We start from the raw sequence: 18,913 nt of genomic DNA on the forward strand, positions 1-18,913 counted from the left end.
AGCAAAAAACAGAGGGGGTCTCCAACAGGAGAGAACATTGGAGCTGCGTTTGTGCACTGACATTGGGCAGGAAACGTGCTGACCCTGCCCCGCTGACCACACCTCGGCTCCGGCTGGATGGAGGGATGATGGGGAGCAGAGCGTGGGGTTTCCAGTGGGGCTTTACTGAGCAAAAATTCAAGTGCAATTTTTTTTTTGCTAACATAAAAGGTTTTATGGGATTTATTGAAGGTACCATATAAAACCTAGCTTTCTGGAGTCCCTGGGAATTTGCAGGTAATTATAATTCAGAGGAGAACTCAGAATGAATGAACGTCTGTATTTCCTCTGTTGTGGGAGATGCTGGGGAAGAGAAGGAGGGGGGCCCCCTATGTGCAGACACAGAGGGCAGAGCATCTGTGAGTGGGTAAGGAGAGCAGTGTTCGTCCTCACGTGGCTCTCAGCGTATTAGGAAGACAGGGGAGAAAGGAGTAAAAAACAAAACAAAGTATGAATTTTGTTTTGAGACTAACAGGGCAGCTTGGTCATGCTGATTGAGGGTGACCAGCAGGTGTGTCTGGGCAAGTGAAGCCCGCTGGGCTGGAGTGGGAGAAGGAGCGAGGAGAGTGAAGTGGTGGGAGGGGGTTCCAGGAGGAGGGAGAACGTGAATTGCTGGGATGAAACCAAAATGTGTTTCTTGCTTTTTCGAGGGCAATTAATTCAGCTGGATCTAGAGAGGAACAGAAGACAGGATGGAAGTGAGGTGCTGAAAGTCTTAGGTGCCTGACGGAAGGTTGCCCTCCTCCATGTCCCTACCAGTGGTAAGTAATGAAACATTTTCTTCTGAAAGAGAAAAAAAACTCTTGGTTTCACTGATCTGTTTTATTAGTTCTCTGGTCTTTATTTCATTCACTTCTGCTCTGATTTTTAGTATTCCTTTCCTTCTGCTAACTTCAGGCTCATTTCTTCTCTTATTATAGTTCCTTGAAGAATAAAGTTAGCTTGTTATATATAAAGTTAATTTGTTAACAAGTTAACTTGTTAATTTTCCTTTACAGAAAATGCTATTTATTTTAAATATTAGGGGAAAACCCTCCAAACTTCTCATTGTCAGTAAATAGAGACAAAGCATGTAATACAGGGCTAAAATAATACCCACAGAACCTGAATTTGTCTAGAAATAAGTAACAGTAAAGTGCTGTTTTCTTTGTGGACTTTTCCCCCAAAAAACCTAATTAGTTCATGTTGAAAAGTGTTTTGTATTCTAATTTGTATTTATGTTGGAGCTCTATATAAGAAAGATCTTGCTGTTTTTGAAAACTTAAAAAACAAGTTTAATATGTAGTCAGTTTTTACTGTAGTGGTCAGTTCTGTTAGATATATTCTTATTGTTATGCTATAGAGCAGCAGTCTCCAGCATTTTGGGGACTGGATTTGTGGAAGGCAATTTTTCCAGGGACTGGGGAGGGGGATGTTTCTGGATGATTCAAGTGCATTCATAACAACAACTTGAAAAACCGTGCTGATGGGCACTTAATATTCAACAAGTAAATTCACTTAATTTTTACCATTCTGAGGGCTTTCTTTTCTTTTTTCTTTTTTTTTTCCTGTTTATGGCTCCCCTTGCTGAGCAAATGCTTTTAAAGTCAACGAAGCCCCATTTGTTTAGTTTAGTTTTCCATTACTCTAAGAGGTAGACCAAAAACAGTTGTGATTTCTGTCCAAGCATATTACACCTATATTTTCCTCAAGAGATTTGGATTACTGGCCGTCTATTCAGCTCTTTAATCAATGTGGAGTTTCTTTTTCTCTCTGGAGTGTCTTAATTTCATTCACTTTTTACTTGAGGAACCTCCCGGCTGTTCTGTGTGCTGGCTGTTAACAATCGACATTGCCAGCACCACTGTAGGAGGGTTCCCTTCTCTCCACAACGTCCCCAGCATTTATTGGTTTTAGACCTTTTGCCGATGTCCATTCTAACCTGTGTGAGGTGATACCTCATTGTAGTTTTGATTTGCATTTCTCTTAAGATTTCACAATGTTGAAATATGTCCATGTGATTTTTTAGAAAACAGTGAGAGTCAAACTGACCTCCCGAGATCGTCCTCTTGACAGTCTGCTCTGTTTTGAGTTCTTTCTCCGTTACCAACCCAGGGACATTTGTTGAGGGCTGGTGTATTTTACTGACAGCCCCACAGACGTGGTGAATGTTAAGTGCCCATGAGAACAGGTTTTTCAGTTGTTGTTACCAACAGTGGCCACAAGGCGGCAGCACTTCTTAATGCTCCACTGTTTTTCTTTTGTAATTTAGCGTTTATTTTCTATTGGAGAAGAGCTGATTTCCAACGTTGTGTTTGTTATACGTATACAGGAATTTGGTTTAGTTATACGTGAACGTTTATCTGTTTTATTTTTCAGATTCTTTTCCCATATCGGTTCCTTCCATGTGTTCAGTAGACTTCTGTGTGCTAGTCACTAGGTCCTTTTGGATTCTCTAGTTGATAAGTACTCAGTTCAGTTCAGTCGCTCAGTTGTGTCCGACTCTTTGCGACCCCATGAATCGCAGCACGCCAGGCCTCCCAGTACTATGTGTATGTTAATCCCAACCTCTTAATGTCTCCCTTCCCCTACCTTTTTAAAAAATAAAAAATAACTATAAGTGGGTTTTCTAAGCCTGTGAGTTTGTTTCTGTTTATAAATTAGTTCGTTTGAATGAAATGACAGATTCCACCTGTAAGTGAGAAGACATTTCTCTTTCCCTCTCTGACAGACTTCACCCGATATGATAAATCTCTTGATCCATCCACGCTGCGGCCAATGGCGTATTTTTGTTCTTTTTGAGGGCTGAGTGTATTCCAGTGTACAGAGGAGTAGTTACTCTTCATTTCTCTATGGATGGACATTTTGGTTGATGCTGTGTCTTTGATATTGTCAGTAGGGCTGCCCTGAAAAGAGGGATGCACGTGTCATTTAAAATTAATCTTCCTTCCGGATCTAAGGCAAGAAGTGGGCTTGCCAGATCATGTGGTAACTCTATAGTTAATATTTAAACGAACCCCCATACTGTTTTACTTCATGGCTGCACACCACCCATTTACTTCCCGGCCCAAAGTGTAGGATTCCGTTCCCCTCGCCTTCAGCAACATTTAATCTTTGTAGATCTTTGAGAAGATGGACATTCTGAGGGGTGTGAGGTGATACCTTGTTGCCATTTTGATTTGCATTTCTCCAGTAACTAGTGATGCTGAGCATCTTTTTTGGTGCTTTATGGCCACCTGGATGCCTTCTTTGGACAAACGTCCATTTAGATCTTTGCCCCATTTTTCTGCTGGGTTGGTTGTTTTTTTGGTATTGAGCTGCATGAGCTGATTGCATGTTTTGGAGAGAAATTTCTTGTTTCTAAATTCAGTTGCAAACATTTTTTTCCCCCTCATTCCCAAGTTTTTTTAAGTTTGGTTTACGGTTTCCCTTGCAATGCAAAAGCTTTTGAGGTTAGAGGCTCTTTTGTTGAGTTTTGTTTAATTTTTCATTATTTAAAAGTGGATCTGTTAGGAGAAGCATGCTGACTGAAACCACCCACCCTGGCCAGGCACCATAGTAACTATTTGCATGAATTGTTTTCCGACAGGAGGTCCTGGTAAGAACATGGAACTTATAAGCCACCACCAACCAGAAGAATTCGGGAAAGGTCAAAAGGAGACACCACATATCTGACCACATCCCAGAATCCTTCTCCCTGGCATCCATCTTGGCTGAACAAGGCGTGCACCACCAGGAAGGACTCTGGGTCAGAATGATTGGCTAAAGACAACCCGGAAACTAATCCCATCACCATAACACCACAAGCCATGTGACAGAGCTGCTCTCCTGGGTTCCCTTACCCTCCTGCTCTCCAGCCGGGTGCCCTTTCCCAAGAAAATCTCTTGCTTTGTCAGCGCATGTGTCTCCTCAGACAATTCATTTCCGAGTGTTTGACAAGAGCCCAGTTTTGGGCCCTGGGAGGGGTCCCCCTTCCTGCAATGGATCCAAAAGGGCTTGCTGCCGTTTATGTCAAAGTGTGTTTTCCCTATAAATCCCTCAAGAGGTTTAGAGTAATTGTCCCTCCATTTAGCTCTTTAGTCATTTTGAAGTTATTTTTTTCTGTAGGGGGATAGGGAGTATCGTAATTTCATTCACTGTTCTCTTGTTTAAGGAGGCTCCACCCTCTCCTCTGTATGGACTTTTAACAATTTACATTGACAACATCAGTGCAAGAGAATTCCCTTTTCTCCAAAACCTACCAGCCTTTATTGTTTGTGGACTTTTTGACAAAGGTCATTTTGAGCAGTGTGAGGTGATTCCTCATTGTAGTTTTGATTTGCATTTCTGTAAGATTTTAGTGTGTGGAGGCTTTTCATATGATTTAAAATAAAATAACAACAGAACAGTGTAAAACTGACCTGTGGAGATTGCCCTCTTGTCGTCTGCCCTCTTTTGAATTCTTTTTCCAGGACCTGCTTGAGGACATTTGTTGAGGACAGGTGTTTTTTCCCTTACATTCTCGCAGGCCTGGTGAAAACAAGTGTCCAAGTGAAAGTGAAAGTCGCTCAGTCGTGTCTGACTCTTTGCGACCCCATGGACTATACAGTCCATGGACTTCTCCAGGCCAGAATACTGGAGTGGGTAGCTGTCCCCTTCTTCAGGGGATCTTCCCAACCCAGGTTTCCCAGGTAGCAGGTGGATAAGTGTCCCAAGAGCAGAGGTTTTTTCAGTGGCTGATACTAAAGTGGCCAGAAGGGGCAGCATTTCTCCCTGCTCCAGCTGTGGTTTTTGTTTTGGTTTAGAGTTTATTTTCTATTGAAGTAGAGTTGATTTCCGATGTTGTGTTTGTTTTAGGTACAGGAACCTGGTTTTGGTATACATGAACATATATCTATTTTGGAGGGAGGAGGTCTTTTCCCATATGGGTTCTTTCAGTGTATTCAATTGGAGAAGGCAATGGCACCCCACTCCAGTACTCTTGCCTGGAAAATCCATGGACAGAGGAGCCTGGTAGGCTGCAGTCCATGGGGTCGCTAAGTCGGACACGACTGAGCGAATTCACTTTCACTTTTCACTTTCATACATTGGAGAAGGAAATGGCAACCCACTCCAGTGTTCTTGCCTGGAGAATCCCAGGGACAGGGGAGCCTGGTGGGCTGCCATCTATGGGGTTGCACAGAGTCAGACATGACTGAAGCGACTTAGCAGCAGCAGCAGTGTATTCAATCAGTTCAGTTCAGTCACTAAGTCATGTCTGTCTCTTTGCAACCCCATGGACTGCAGCATGCCAGGCTTCCCTGTTCATGACCAACTCCCAGAGCTTGCTCACACTCACGTCCGTGGATGCCATCCAACCATCTTATCCTCTGTTGTCCCCTTCTTCTGCCTTCAATCTTGCCCAGCATCAGGGTCTTTTCAAGTGAGTCAGTTCTTCACATCAGATGGCCAAAGTATTGGAGTTTTGGCATTACTATCAGTCCTTCCAATGAGTATTCAGGACTGATTTCCTTAAGGATGGACTGGTTGGATCTCCTTGCAGTCCAAGGGACTCTCAAGAGTCTTCTCCAATACCACAGTTCCAAAGCATCAATTCTTCGGAGCTCAGCTTTCTATATGGTCCAGCTCTCACATCTATACATGACTACTGGAAAAACCATACCTTTGACTAGATGGACCTTTGTTGGCAAAGTAACGTCTCTGCTTTTTAATATGCTGTCTGGGTTGGTCATAGCTTTTCTTCCAAGGAGTAAGCATTTTTTAATCTCATGGCTGCAGTCACCATCTGCAGTGATTTTGGAGCCCAGGAAAATAAAGTCTGTCACTGTTTCCACTGTTTCACCATCTATTTGCCATGAAGTGATGGGACCAGATGCCACGATCTTAGTTTTCTGAATGTTGAGTTTTAAGCCAACTTTTTCACCCTCATCTTTCACTTTCATCAAGAGGCTCTTTAGTTCTTCTTTGCTTTCTGCCATAAGGGTGGTGTCATCTGCATATCTGAGGTTATTGATATTTTTCCTGAAAATCTTGATTCCAGCTTGTGCTTCATCTAGCTCAGCATTTCTCATGATGTACTCTGCATCTAAGTTAAATAAGCAGGGTGACAATATACAGCCTTGACGTACTCCTTTCTGAATTTGGTACCAGCCTGTCGTTCCATGTCCAGTTCTAACTGTTGCTTCTTGACTTCCATATAGATTTCTCAAGAAGCAGATCAGGTGGTGTGGTATTCCCATCTCTTGAAGAATTTTCCACAGTTTGTTGTGATCCACACAGTCAAAGGCTTTGACATAGTGGATGTAGGCACTAAATTATTGCATTTTTCTAATCCATCTCTGACATAATAGAATCATCAATTTTGTGTAAGAGATTTAAATCTAAAACCTGAAGATGTTTTTAAAACAATATTAACAACTGTTGGATTTTAAAAGAATAACTGAACACATTTGTCTTCGGTCATTATGCATTGCTTTGTTTCAATCACAGTAATTTTTTCTTCAGTGCTTTGTGATCATACTATTAGGAAAAAGTAAAGGGCTCATTGCTGTGTGATTTTAGTAGATTTGGCTAAACTACTAACAGGGGATCTTAAAAGTATCTGAAGGATTTGATGGCTCTGTATAATGTTCTCCCAGGAGAAGGCAATGGCTCCCCACTCCAGTACTCTTGCCTGGAAAATCCATGGACAGAGGAGCCTGTTAAGCTACAGTCCATGGGGTCGCAAAGAGTCGGACACGACTGAGGGACTTCACTTTCACTTTTCACTTTCATGCATTGGAGAAGGAAATGGCAACCCACTCCAGTGTTCTTGCCTGGAGAATCCCAGGGACGGGGAAGCCTGGTGGGCTGCCGTCCATTGGGTCGCACAGAGTCGGACACGACTGAGGCGACTTAGCAGATGTTTTTCTGGAACTCTCTTGCTTTTTTGATGATCCAGTGGATGTTAGCAATTTGATCTCTGGTTCCTCTGCCGTTTCTAAATCCAGCTTGAACATTTGGAAGTTCATGGTTCATGTACTCTTGAAGCCTGGCTTGGAGAATTTTGATCATGACTTTGCTAGCCTGTGAGATGAGTGCAATTGTGGAGTAGTTTGAACATTCTTTGGCATTGCCTTTCTTTGGGATTGGAATGAAAATGGACCTTTTCCAGTCCTGTGGCCATTGCTGAGTTATTCAAATTTGCTGGCCTATTGAGTGCAGCACTTTCACAGCATCATCTTTTAGGATTTGAAAAAGCTCAACTGAAATTCCATCTCCTCCACTAGCTTTGTTTGTAGTGATGCTTCTTCCTAAGGCCCACTTGACGTCCCACTCCAGGATGTCTGGCTCTAGGTGAGTGATCACACCATCGTGATTATCTGGGTCATGAAGATCTTTTTTATATAGCAGTCCTATGTATTCTTGCCACTTCTTCTTAATGTCTTCTGCTTCTGTTAGGTGCATAGGGAAACCCTAAAGGAAAACAAAGATAATCCTCAGGAAAAAAAAAAAAAAAAACCAATGTTTGCAAGCAAGGAAAAAGTAAGGAATGCATCCCCCAGACATGCAAACAACTCATGTTGTTCAATTAAAAAAATTAAAAAATGCACCAAAGATCTAAATGGACATTTCTCCCAAATAGGCATCCAGATGGCCATAAAGTACATGAAAAGATGCTCACATCACTAAGTATTAGAGAAATGACAATCAAAACTAGAACTAGAAGTCTTCTCAAGCCTGTCAGAATGGCCTTTGTCAAAAAGTCTACAGACAATAAATAGTGGAGAAGTTTTGGAGGAAAAGCCACTATCCTGCCTTGATGCTGGGAATGTAAACTGCTAACAGCCAGCTCAAAGGAGAGAATGGAGGTTCCTTAAACCAGTGCAAAGCAAATGAAATTACAACACTCCCTAACCCCATATGGGAAAAGAAACTCCAAATCGATTAAAGAACTAAAAGAAGGGAAGATTACTCTGAAAGCTCTTGAGGAAAATATAGGCAGAACACACTTTGACAGAAATGGCAGCAAGTTGTTTTTGGATCCACTCTTAGAATAATGAACAATAAGACCTAACTCAGCAAAAGGGACCTCAGTAACCTAAAAGCTATTGCCCCACAAGGAAAACCCTAAAAAAAGAAAGGCAACATGAAGCATAGGAAAAAAAGCAGTTTGCAACCAAAAATAAAAACTCAGAATTTATCTAGAAAACAGGCAGACAGCTCATAAAGCTCAATGAAAAGAATAATTAAAAAAAAAAAAAACCAACCCAACAGAATATGATTCCAAAGATCAAAATGAATATTTCACTAAGAAGGCATCCAGAAGGGCATAGCGCACATAAAAGATGCTCAGCATCACTGTCAGATGAGTGCCAATCAAAGCTGCAAGCGCCAGCCCCCTCTCACAGGCAGAATGGCCATCCTCCAAAAGAGAAACAAAGAGTAAACGTTGCTGAGAAGAGGGGATTCTTCTACACTGGGGGCAGGGATGTCAATGGGCAGTCAGGTCACAAAGGAAAACAGTATGGAGATTCTTAAATCACTAAATGCAGAGTTACCAGTCTCTCTGGCAAGCCCACCCCTTGCCTCAGATCCGGAGAAAATCATAATTTAAGATGATACTTGTTCCCTTATATTCAGGGCAGCACGATTGACAATATTCAAGACAGCAAAAGTGAAAGTGTTAGTTGCTCAGTTGCTTCTGACTTTCTGCAACCCCTGCAACCCACCAGGCCCCTCTGTCCATGGGCTTCTCCTGGCAAGAATACTGGAGCGTGTTGTCATGCCCTCCTCCAGTGGATGTTGCCAACCCAGGAATCAAACCTGAGTCTCCTGCATTGCAGGTGGATGCTTTACCACTGAGCCACCATAACATCCAAAGCAGGGCGTCAATCAAAAAGTCCGTCAATAGAGAAATGACGAGTAACTAGTCCATGTAGATACTGGAATACACCCAGTCATCAAAAAGAAGGAAAAACACCTTGGAAGCAGCATAGATGGACTGAGAGATTCATCATCACAGTGAAGTCAGTCAGAGGGGGGGGAAATATCACTTACAGGTGGGATCTATGAATTCATTAAAATGAACTTTGTAAAGAGAAACTCACAGACTTAGAAAACCAACTTATGATTATCTGAAAAAAATACATAGGGGAAGTGGGACATTAAGAGGTTGGGATTAACACATTAACACACTACTTATTGTCAGATAGATAATCCAAAAGGGCCTCCTGAAGAGCACAAGGAAGTCTACGGAATACACTGAAAGACTTACTGGAAAAAGTCCCCTTAAAAGCAAAGAATCGATATACGTCTATGTAGAGCTGAATCAAATTCCTGTAAAGTTTAAACAGATAAACAACAGTAAGCAACTCGACACCGATTAAAGTTGTTACCATGATCCCCCAGCAAAAGTGTGGCGCATGAGAAATGCTACCGCCTTGTGGCCATTTTTGGTAAGAACAACAGAAAAGGCTGTGCCTACCTGCTCATGTGCCTATGTGCCTATTCCCTGGTGGCTCAGAGGTTAAAGCGTCTGCCTCCATTGCGGGAGACCCGGATTCGATCCCTAGGTCTGGAAGATCCCCTGGAGAAGGAAATGGCAGCCCACTCCAGTATTCTTGCTTGGAGAATCCCATGGACGGAAAAGCCTGGTAGGCTACAGTCCACGGGGTCGCAGTGAGTCGGACACGACTGAGCGACTTCTCTTTCCTTTCTTTCACATGAGCACTTACTCTTCACCAGCCCTGCGGGAATGCAAGGAAAAGACACGTGTCCTCAACAAATGTCCTGGAAAAGAAGTCAAAACAGAGCAGACTGTCAAAAGCCAAACTCGGGAGTTCAGTTTTACTCATACCGTTTTTTGTTTTTGTTTTTTTTAAAGGATTTCAGAATCATGAAATCTTGCAGTAATGAAAGTCAAAACTACAATCACATATCAGCTCACACCGGTAAGAATGGCCATTGTCAAAAAGTCTACAAACAATAAACGGAGAAAAGGGACCCCTCCTGTACTGATGCTGGCATTGTTCAATTGTTAACGGTCAGTACGCAGGATAGCGTGGAAGTTCCTTAAATAGTGAAAAGAGAATGACGTTACCACTCTGCCTAACCTCATAAAGAAAAAGGAATTCCAGATGGATTGACGATCTCATTGGAGGGGTGATTACTCTCTACCTCTTGAGAAAAATACATGCAGAACGCATTTTGACATAAATCACAGCCAGTTATTGCTGGATCCACCTTTGAGAGTAATGAGACATAAAATGGAAGTGAACACAAGGGACCTCATCGACCTTAAGGGTTTGCACAGCAAGGGAAATCCTAAATAACAGAAAAAGTCCATCTTCAGATTGGGAAAAGTAACGGTTTCCAAATGAGGATAGCCACAAGGAATTCATCTCCAACACATGCAAACAGCTCATGTAGCTCTACATCAAAAATCCAAACAACCCAATAGAAAAATGGGCCTAAATGGACACTCCTCCAAGAAGGCATCCAGATGGCCAGAGAGCATGTGAAAAGGGGCTCAGGATCCCTGTTAAAGAAATGCCGACCCAAACTGCACCGAGGAATCTTCTCAAACCTGTCAGACGGGCCCTTTTGAAAAAGTCTGCAAACAATAGTGGAGAGGGTTTGAAGAAGAGCTAACTTTTTGATACAGATGCTGGGAATGTAAATTGTTAACAGCCAGAATGGAGAACAGGGAGAAGGTTCCTTAAACAAGAGAAAAGTGAGTGAAATTACAACACTCTCAAAGCCCATGCAGAAAAAGAAACTCCAAATTAATTAAAGAGCTAAATGGGGGGATGATTACCCTAAACCTCTTGAGGAAAATACAGGCAGAACATGCCTTGACATAAATTGCAGCAAGTTCTTTTTGCATCAATTCTCAGAATAATGGAAAAAAATTTTTTTAACTCAATAAAAGGGACCTCATTAACCTCAAAACCTTTGGCCCAGCAAGGAAAATACTAAACAAAGGGGGGAAAAAAGTTTGCAACTGAATTTAAAAATGGAATTCACCTCCAAAACATGCAAACAGCAGCTCAATATCAAGAAAACAATCAATTCAATTAAAAAAAAAAAAAAACAGGCCAAAGATCCAAATGAACATTTGTTCAAAAAGTTATCTAGATGGCCATAAAGCACCTGAAAAGATGCCCGGGATCACTGTTAGAAAAATGCCAATCAAAACTGCAGTTAGGTATCAGCTCACACGGCTCAGGATGGCCGTCTTCCAAAAGATCTACGAAGAATTAAATGCTGCTGAGGAGCATCTGGCAAGGGGAACAGAGCATCCTCCCACTCTGTAGGGTGGGGGTGTACATGGGTGGGTGCAGCCATGAAGGAAAACCATGGAGATTCCTTAAAACACTAAATACAGACTTAACACATGATAAGGCAAGCCCGCCCCTTGCCTTAGATCTGGAGAAAATCATAAAATGATTTTTAAATCATTTAAAATGATTTGTGCACCCCAATTTTCAGGGTAGCACTGTTGACGATATCCAAGACAGAGCATCAACCAGAGTATCCATCAATAGAGAAATGAAGAGACTCTGGAATACACTCGGCTATCCCAAAGAATGAAAAAATGCTATTGTCAGGAGCATGAAGGGACTGAGGTTTATCATACTGAGTGAAGTCAGTCCGAGAGGGAAAGAAATATATCACTGATGGGTACAATCTATAAATTCACACACATGAACTAATTTATAAACAGACTCACAGACTTAGAAAACCAACTTATGATTTTTTTTTTTTAAAGGTAGGGGAAGGGGAACATTGAGAGCTTAGGACTGACATATACACACTACTTACTACCAGATATAATCCTAAACGACCGGCTGTTCGCACAAGCAAGTCTGCGGAGCACACTGCAAGAACCTATTTGGGGAAAGCCCCCTTAATAGAATCGATATATGTCTGTGTATGACTGAATCAAGTTCCTGTAAACCTAAAACAACACAACAACAGAAATCAACTCTACTCCAATAGAAAGTAAAAACTGAAAGTGTTAGTTGTTCAGCCGTGTCTGACTCTTTGGGATCCCACGGACTGTCGCCCGCCAAGCTCCTCTGTCCATGGAATTCTCCAGGCAAGAATACTGAAGGGGGTTGCCATTCTCTTCTCCAGGGATCTTCCTGACCCAGGGATTGAACTCGGGTCTCCTGGATTGCAGGCAGATTCATTACTTTCTGAGCCACCAGGGAAGCCCAATAGAAAATTAAAATTAGCCAGGGAAAAAAAACAAAAAACAAAAAACCCCCAAAAAACCCCCAGTGTGGAGCATGAAGAAATGCTGCCGCCTTGTGGCCGCTTTTGGTAACAACAATGGAAACCTCTGTGCTAATGGGTACTTAAAAGTCAGTCACCAAGCCTGAGGGGATGTGGGAAAAAACACCTATCCTTAACAAATGTCCTTGGGGAGGTTCTGGAAAAAGATTTCAGATGAGGGCAGATGGTCAAGAAGACAATCTCGAGAGATCATTTTTGCTCACAGTGTTGTTTCTTTTTAATCACATGAAAAACTTTCAACATCATGAATCTTATAAAAATGCAAATCAAACTACAACGAGGTATCAGCTCATACCTGTCAGAATGGCCTTTGTCAAAAAGTCTACAAACAATACATTCTAGAGAGGTTGTGGAGAAAAGGGAACACTCCTACACTGATGCTGCCAATGCATGTTGTTAACAGCCAGGGTGGAGGAGAGGGTGGAGGTTCCTTAAACAGAAAAAAGTGAAAGAATTGACATCTGTCCCTAACCACTTGCGGAAAAAGAAACTCCAAATCAATTAAAGAGCTAAATGGAGGGACTACGCCAAACCTCTGGAGGAAAATATACGCAGAACATGCTTTGACATAAATCGCAGCAAGTTCTTTTTGAATCAACTCTTACAAGAGGGAAAATGAAAGCAAAACTCAACAAAAGGGACCTCATTAACCTCAAAAGCTTTTCAACAGCACGGAAAACCCTGAAGGAAAGAAGACAAACCTCAAAATGGGGGGAGGAAATGTTTGCCACCAAATTTAAAAACAAGGAGTTCATCTCCGAAACACGCAAACAGTTCATACAGCTCAATACATATACATATATATATAACAATCAACCCAATAGAATACGAGCCAAAGATTTAAATGGACATTTGTCCAAAGAAAGCATGCAGATGGACATAAGCACATGAAAAGATGCTCAGGATCACTGTTAGTGAAATGCCACTCAAAACTGCAATGAAGTGTCTACTTACCCCCCTCAGAATGACCATCTGCGAAAAGTTGAAAGTGTTAATCACTCAGTAGTGTTTGAGTCTTTGCAACCCCATAGACTGTAGCCTGCCAGGCTCCTCTGTCCATGGGAATGCTCTAGGCAAGAATACTAGAGTGGGTTGCCATTTCCTTCTCCAAGGGACGTTCCCAACCTAGGGACTGAACCCAGGTCTCCCGCCTTGCAAGCAAATGCTTTACCATCTGAGCCACCAGGGAAGCACTTAATCTTCAAAAGATCTATAAAAAATTAAGTGCAGCTGAGGGCAAGGGGAATAGGGAATCCTCCTATACTGTTTCAGAGATGTATATGGGTGGGTGCAGCCACGAAGGAGAACAGTGTGGAGATTCCTTAAAACATCAAATACAGACTTACCACCTGATCTGGCAAGCCCACTCCTTGTCTTAAATCCAGAGAAAATCATAATTTAAAATGATACCTGAACCTCTATTTTCAAGGCAGCACTATTGACAACCTCCAAGACAGACCATCCAGCAAAATATCCATCAATAGAGAAATAAAGGGTAACTGGTCCATCTATATACTGGAATACACTCAGCCATCAAAAAAACCGAAGGAAAAAAAAATCCGAAGGAAATAAGGCCATTGGCAGCAGCTTAAATGGACCCACAGATGATCATAAGTAAGTGAAAGACAAATATCCTAAGATATTACTTCTAGATGGAATCTAAACATGGATACAATAAACTTCTTGACAAAACAGAAACAGCCTCCCAGACTTAGAAACAGTCCTTATGGTTACTAAAAAATGAAAGTTTGGGGGCAGGGAGAAATTAGTAACATGAGAATAACAGATACACTAGTGTTTATAAAATAACCCACAAGGACCCACTGCAAAGCACACGGAACCCTACTCAACATTCTGTAATGACCTACGTGGGGAACGAAGCTGAAAAAGAACATATAAGTCACGTGTGAATTATTCAAGTTGCTGTACACCTAAAAAAAAAACACCCACCAGTGTAAATTATCTATATATTCCAATTCAAAATAAGTGGCAAAAATAGAAAGACAAAAATAATTTAAAAAAGAACTGAAGACTCTATTCTGCTCAGGCCTTGGGACCTGGGCTGATGTCACATCCTGGAGCCTGAGTAGGCTTGGGTCCCCAGACTGGACTGTTGTGGGGCTGAGTGTATGGGGAGGGTGTGCCAGGCAATGAGCCCCCCACCGCGACAGACATGAACTTCCTTTTCCCCTCTGTATGAGTCCACAGTCTCCAGTATCAGGTGGGTCCTCCTGCAGCAGAACCAACTGTAGTGCCCCCAAAGGATGGTGGAGCCTCTGGATTGGAAGAACTTTGCATAGTCCCCTGGGCTCTGCATCTCCTGGTGATGGGGTTGGGGTTCCCACCTCCAGCTTCCTTCCTTAGCGTCACCCCACCTGTGGATGACACCCCCTTCTGCAGACTGGTGTTGCAATCGGGATCTGTCTTGGGAATGGAGGGTAAGGGGGAGGAAGTAAGGAGACACAAGTCTTAAGCATAGCCACTCTCACTGACAACCCAGAAATAGGACTTCCCCAAGGCTCTGGTTGCCCAGGTACCCAGCGTTGGGCATGAAGAAATGCTGCCACCTTGTGGCCATTTCCCACAACAACTGCTTAAAGCCGGGGCTGATGGCTATTCACAAGCCTGCCCTTAAGAAATGCCCTGGGGGTGCCTAGGGCATTTCTTAAGGGCAGGCTTGTCAATAGCCATCAGCCCCGGCTTTCAAGCTGTTGTTGGTTCAGGATGGGGAGCACATGTATACCTGTGATGGATTCATTTTGATATTTGGCAAAACTAATACAATTATGTAAAGTTTAAAAATAAAATACAATTAAAATATCAAAAAAAAAAAAAAAAAGAAATGCCCTGGGGTAAATCACTGGAAAAGAATTCAAAACAGGGCAGACCTTCAAAAAGCTAATTGCAAGAGGTAAGTTGTACTCACAGTGTAGAAGATAAACAGGGACCCGGAAAGATACTCAACATCACAAATTAACAGTTCAGTTCAGTTGCTCAGTCGTGTCCGACTCCTTGCGACCCCATGAATTGCAGCACGCCAGGCCTCCATGTCCATCACCAACTCACGGAGTTCACTCAGACTCACGTCCATCGAGTCAGTGATGCCATCCAGCCATCTCATCCTCTGTCATCCCCTTCTCCTCCTGCCCCCAATCCCTCCCAGCATCAGAGTCTTTTCCAATGAGTCAACTCTTCGCATGAGGTGGCCAAACTACTGGAGTTTCAGCTTTAGCATCATTCCTTCCAAAGAAATCCCAGGGCTGATCTCCTTCAGAATGGACTGGTTGGATCTCCTTGCAGTCCAAGGGACTCTCAAGAGTCTTCTCCAACACCACAGTTCAAAAGCATCAATTCTTCGGTGCTCAGCCTTCTTCACATTCCAACTCTCACATCCATACATGACCACAGGAAAAACCATAGCCTTGACTAGACGGACCTTTGTTGGCAAAGTAATGTCTCTGCTTTTGAATATGCTATCTAGGTTGGACATAACTTTCCTTCCAAGGAGTAAGCGTCTTTTAATTTCATGGCTGCAGTCACCATCTTCAGTGATTTTGGAGCCCAGGAAAATAAAGTCTGACACTGTTTCCACTGTTTCCCCATTTATTTCCCATGAAGTGATGGGACCAGATGCCATGATCTTCGTTTTCTGAATGTTGAGCTTTAAGCCAACTTTTTCACTCTCCACTTTCACTTTCATCAAGAGGCTTTTTAGTTCCTCTTCACTTTCTGCCATAAAGGTAGTGTCATCTGCATATCTGAGGTTATTGATATTTCTCCCGGCAATCTTGATTCCAGCTTGTGTTTCTTCCACTCCAGTGTTTCTCATGATGTACTCTGCATAGAAGTTAAATAAGCAGGGTGACAATATACAGCCTTGATGTACTCCTTTTCCTATTTGGAACCAGTCTGTTGTTCCATGTCCAGTTCTAACTGTTGCTTCCTGACCTGCATACAGATTTCTTAAGAGGAAGGTCAGGTGGTCTGGTATTCCCATCTCTTTCAGAATTTTCCACAGTTTATTGTGATCCACACAGTCAGAGGCTTTTGCATAGTCAATAAGCAGAAATAGATGTTTTTCTGGAACTCTCTTGCTTTTTCCGTGATCCAGCGGATGTTGGCAATTTGATCTCTGGTTCCTCTGCCTTGTCTAAAACCAGCTTGAACATCTGGAAGTTCATGGTTCAAGCATTGCTGAAACCTGGCTTGGAGAATTTTGAGCATTACTTTATTAGTGTGTGAGATGAGTGCAATTGTGCGGTAGTTTGAGCATTCTTTGGCATTGCCTTTCTTTGGGATTGGAATGAAAACTGACCTTTTCCAGTCCTGTGGCCACTGCTGAGTTTTCCAAATTTGCTGGCATATTGAGTGCAGCACTTTCACAGCATCATCTTTCAGGATTTGAAAGAGCTCAACTGGAATTCCATCACCTCCACTAGCTTTGTTCGTAGTGATGCTTCCTAAGGCCCACTTGACTTCACATTCCAGGATGTCTGGCTCTAGGTCAGTGATCACACCATGGTGATTATCTTGGTCATAAAGATCTTTTTTGTACAGTTCTCCTGTATATTCTTGTCACCTCTTCTTAATAACTTCTGGTTCTGTTAGGTCCATACCATTTCTGTCCTTTATCAAGCCCATCCTTGTATGAAATGTTCCCTTGGTATCTCTAATTTTCTTGAAGAGATCTCTAGTCTTTCCCATTCTATTGTTTTCCTCTATTTCTTTCCATTGATCGCCGAGGAAGGCTTTCTTATTTCTTCTTGCTATTCTTTGGAACTCTGCATTCAGATGCTTATATCTTTCCTTTTCTCCTTTGCTTTTCATTTCTCTTCTTTTCACAGCTATTTGTAAGGCCTCCCCAGATGGCCATCTTTCTTCTTTACATTTCTTTTCCATGGGGATGGTCTTGATCCCTGTCTCCTGAACAATGTCACGAACCTCAGTCCATAGTTCATCAGGCAGTCTATCTATCAGATGTAGTCCCTTAAATCTATTTCTCACTTCCACTGTATAATCATAAGGGATTTGATTTAGGTCATACCTGAATGGTCTAGTGGTTTTCCCTACTTTCTTCAATTTCAGTCTGAATTTGGGAATAAGGAATTCATGATCTGAGCCACAGTCAGCTCCTGGTCTTGTTTTTGTTGACTGTATAGAGCTTCTCCATTTTTGGCTGCAAAGAATACAATCAATCTGATTTCGGTGTTGACCGTCTGGTGATGTCCATGTATAGAGTCTTCTCTTGTGTTGTTGGAAGAGGGTGTTTGTTATGACCAGTGCATTTTCTTGGCAAAACTCTATCAGTCTTTGCCCTGCTTCATTCCGTATTCCAAGGCCAAATTTGCCTGTTACTTCAGGTGTTTCTTGACTTCCTACTTTCGCATTCCAGTCCCCTATAATGAAAAGGACATCTTTTTTGCATGTTAGTTCTAAAAGGTCTTGTAGGTTTTCTTAGAACCGTTCAACTTCAGCTTCTTCAGCGTTACTAGTTAGGGCATAGACTTGGATTACTGTGATACTGAATGGTTTGCCTTGAAAACAAACAGAGATCATTCTGTCGTTTTTGAGATTGTATCCAAGTACTGCATTTCGGACTCTTTTGTTGACCATGATGGCTACTCCATTTCTTCTGAGTGATTCCTGCCTGTAGCAGTAGATATAATGGTTATCTGAGTTAAATTCACCCATTCCAGTCCAATTTAGTTCGCTGATTCCTAGAATGTCGACATTCACTCTTGCCATCTCTTGTTTGACCACTTCCAATTTGCCTTGATTCATGGTCCTGACATTCCAGGTCCCTATGCAATATTGCTCTTTACAGCATCGGACCTTGCTTCTATCACCAGTCACATCCACAACTGGGTATTGTTTCTGCTTTGGCTCCATCCCTTCATTCTTTCTGGAGTTATTTCTCCACTGATATCCAGTAGCATATTGGGCACCTACTGACCTGGGGAGTTTCTCTTTCAGTATCCTATCATTTTGCCTTTTCATACTGTTCATGGGGTTCTCAAGGCAAGAATACTGGTTTGCCATTCCCTTCTCCAGTGGGCCACATTCTGTCAGACCTCTCCACCATGACCCGCCTGTCTTGGGTGGCCTCACGGGCATGGCTTAGTTTCATTGAGTTAGACGAGGCTGTGGTCCTAGTGTGATTAGATTGACTAGTTTCTGTGAGTATGGTTTCTCTGTGTCTGCCCTCTGATGCCCTCTTGCAACACCTACCGTCTTACTTGGGTTTCTCTTACCTTGGACGTGGGGTATCTCTTCACGGCTGCTCCAGCAAAGCGCAGCCGGTGCTCCTTACCTTGGAAGAGTGGTATCTCCTCACCAGCGCCCATCCTGACCTTGAACATGGAATAGCTCCTTAGGCCCTCCTGTGCCCGTGCAACCACCACTCCTTGGACATGGGGTTGCTCCTCCCGGCCGCCGCCCCTGACCTCGGGCATGGGGTAGCTTCTCCCAGTGCCGCCCCTGGCCTTGGGCATGGGGTTTCTCCACCCAGCTGCCACCCTTGGCCTCGGGTGTGGGGTAGCTCCCCCCGGCCGCTGCCCCTGACCTTGGACGTGGGGTAACTCCTCTTGGCCGCCGCCCCTCGGGCATGGGGTCCTCCCGGCTTCTGACCCTGACC

At 42.9% G+C, this 18,913-nt stretch overlaps 1 long non-coding RNA gene across 1 annotated transcript; it reads left to right on the forward strand.

Annotated features, from left to right (window-relative positions):
• The first annotated feature begins 357 nt into the window (after positions 1 to 357).
• On the forward strand, positions 358 to 4,089 carry LOC133230656 (uncharacterized). Its single transcript, XR_009730934.1, has 3 exons — positions 358 to 550; positions 690 to 800; positions 3,608 to 4,089. It is a non-coding gene; the product is annotated as an uncharacterized LOC133230656 (long non-coding RNA).
• The last annotated feature ends 14,824 nt before the right edge of the window (positions 4,090 to 18,913 follow it).

The sequence above is a fragment of the Bos javanicus genome, chromosome 18 (assembly GCF_032452875.1).
Source record: "Bos javanicus breed banteng chromosome 18, ARS-OSU_banteng_1.0, whole genome shotgun sequence".
NCBI lineage: Eukaryota > Metazoa > Chordata > Mammalia > Artiodactyla > Bovidae > Bos > Bos javanicus.